The sequence below is a fragment of the Danio aesculapii genome, chromosome 14, assembly GCF_903798145.1.
Source record: "Danio aesculapii chromosome 14, fDanAes4.1, whole genome shotgun sequence".
NCBI lineage: Eukaryota > Metazoa > Chordata > Actinopteri > Cypriniformes > Danionidae > Danio > Danio aesculapii.
Window position 1 is genome coordinate 2,458,935 of NC_079448.1, and position 3,444 is coordinate 2,462,378.

Here is a 3,444-nt window from a genome sequence, read left to right on the forward strand (position 1 = left end):
ATTATTAAAATACTTTTTTTTTAATGACAGAAAATATTAAATGTACAAAAACAAAGTGTCCTTGGAGAGTTTATTGTGTGTGTTTTACTTCATTAATCATCTGTCAGGCCACGGTGATCAGCTTTACAGTATATCTGAGTTAATCAGGGGTGAAAAAAGCTTGGGTAGTTCCCATCAAGCTTTATATTGTGTTTGAAAACATCTAATAGACATCATCTAAACATACTGTAGACGCCTCGGCTAAAAACAAGGCTACATTTAGACTCTTTAACAATAGTCCCAAACTATTCTAGTCATCAAATAGACAAATTAGACAGACTTCACATAAGTATTCATTCATTTCTGTGTATTTAATGACTAATATACATTTTTTTAATATTTATATAGTAGTGCTGGGCGTCACAGTAGCGCAGTGAAGGTTGCTGGTTCGAGCCTTGGCTGGGTCAGTTGACATTTCTGTGTGTAGTTTGCAAAGTTGCATGTCCAGATGTGTTTGTGTACGATGTGTAGACATGATACATACTGTACTGTATTTCCGATTAAATATAAACATGCATTTAATCATCGCAAAAGAAGTCCCAAATCCCTTGAAATGGAGGAAATCTGCAGCACGGTGGCTCAGTGGTCCAGCACTGTTGTCTTGCAGGTCGCTGGTTCGAGTCCCGGCTCAGCCAGTTGGCATTTCTGTGTGGAGTTTGCATGTTCTCCAGTGTTGGCGTGGGTTTCCTCCGGGTGCGCCGGTTTCCCCCACAAGTCCAAACACATGCGCTATAGGGGAATTGAATAAGATAAATTGCCCATTTGTGTGTGAATGCAAGAGTGTATGGGTGTTTCCCAGTGTTGGGCATCTGCTGCGTAAAACGTATGCTGGATATAAGTTGGCGGTTCATTCCGCTGTGGCAACCCCTGATTAATAAAGGGACTAAGCTGACAACTATTGAATAGTAGTGCTTAAGGGTGTATAATGATATTTATAAATATAATTATATGGTGTATATTATATATTGAATCTAGTATATCTTTATATTTCAATACATAAAAATATAGTTCTGGAACACAGAAATTCTGGATTTACACTTTTTAATTGTCGTTTATTTTATTAAATCATGCTAATAAATGAGAAATTAAAAAATATAGCTTGTATAAAGGTATACAGTTTTCAGAACTGCTCATTGATTTATAATGTAATTTAGTATTAGTTCAGTCTCCAGCAGAGGGCAGTGTTGATCTATTCCAGTTTAACACACTTGTAGAGAGAGATGATGTACCGACTGCCTCTGTGTATATGTGTATATATATATATATATATATATATATATATATATATATATATATATATATATATATATATATATATATATATATATATATATATAGTTCAGTTTATATATATATGTATAAAACAGAACTGTAAATGATAAATGCATTTACATTTATTTTAATCATTTATTTCGTGAACATTTCTTTTTTTATTTGAAGCTTCGTAAAACATATGCTGGATAATTTGGCGGTTCATTCCGCTGTGGCGACCCCTGAGTAATAAAGGGACTAAGCCAAAAAGAAAATGAATGATATACTCTCCTCTAACACATATTTTCCTTTAAAACATTTATATTTAAAACTGCTGTGCGTTTTCATTTTTTATCTGTTGAATATGTAGTGAATGTAAATGTTGTTGTTTGTCTGCGTGTGTGAATGTGTTTACTTTTAAAGTACAGATAAGATTTACTAATTTGCATAATCTGCAGTTTACGACTCAAACACAGAATGCGCTCAGTGTCTGTACATTAAATGGCTGAAGACTCTCTCACACACACACACACACACACACACACAGGCTTGTTCCTACAGTATATCTCAGTGGGGACTCTCATAGACGTAATAATGCTGTCACTGGGGTGGTACCTTTTCAAACTGTACACGTTTGTAACCAAACAGTCCATATTGGTAACTCAAATGTGCATTTTAATACCCAAAATTTACCTTTGAGGTACCATGATGGATATTTTAGGTACAAAAAGGTACCACCTCAGCTTTATTTCTGAGAGTGTACTACCCCTGCTGAAAAATCCAGCCTGAACCAGCCTCGGCTGGTTGGCTGGTTGACCAGCCTGGTTTTAGAGGGGTTTTGGCCATATCCAGGCTGGTTTCCAGCCATTTCCAGCCTGGTCTTAGCTGGTCAAGCTGAAAATGACCAGCTTAATCCAGCTAAAACCAGCTTGACCAGCCTGGTTTAAGCTGGACATAGTTGGTTTTGGCTGGGCTCCACCCTGGCTAGGTGGTCAAGCTGGATTTAGCTGGTCAATTTCCAGCCTGACCAGCTAAGACCAGGCTGGAAACCAGCCTGGAAATGGCCAAAACCCCTCTAAAACCAGGCTGGTCAACCAGCTAAAACCAGCCAACCAGCCTAGGCTGGTTTAAGCTGTTTTTTTCAGTAGGGACAGTATATAAACCACACATCCCAACCCTCGCATCAAACAATCTGCATTTTAACATTATCAAAACTCTTTATTTTGTGTGGTTTATGAGCATGTTTACCTATTTTTGTCACCACGGTTACACAAGTCCCCATGAGCATGTGCGTTCAGGTTTAAGTCCCCACTGGGATAAATAAACACGAACACACACGTAAACTAATACCTGTTGCACAACGCCGTTTGGGATTTTTACCTACAAATTTTGCTACTTAATTAAAAGGAGCTGAAACAACATAATTATTGGAGTTTCCTTTTTTTCAATATGACCTTATTCTTCAATGCGGAAGTGCGATCATTTCCGTTTCAGCTGCCTCTGGGAGTGACTAGGAATAATAAACGGCAGAAAACGGTCAAACTTCTTGCTCTACAAACAAGTGTTTGCATGACAATACAGGAAAAGTAGAATAATATAATAAGAAAATATCAGTTTGCAACATCAAGCAGCAAAACAAGCTGTTTTTAACATCTAAAAATGAATGGAAGTGAATGAAACCAGAAGTCTCGGGCCAAAATGATTCAAATGGCTGCGCCCACTCGTAGTCGCCTACATACAAATATATTTTGCCAAATTTAGTTATTAACAAAAGTTATTAAATGCACTTTTAGTACAGAAAATACATGTATGCTAATATTTTACGCAAAAATTGTTAAAGGAGGAGCCGTTTTAATCGCTTTTCTATAGTAGTGAAATCTCCTCAGACAGAAGGGAAATTTGCTAACTCTCGCGAGAAATAAATCAAGCTGACTCTCTCTCGTCCTGTGATTGGCTGTTTGCACAGTTCACACTCTCAGGTGCGTGCAGACTAGTGAATCACAAACTATTTACAGAATTAACAGATTAATTAACTGCTAAACGGAGTTACAGCACCAGACCTCTGGACTCCTGCTCTGTTGTCACTGTCGTTGGGTTATGAAGGATATGTGAAGCATGTAGCTACTGTAAGTATAATCAACATCACATGATAAT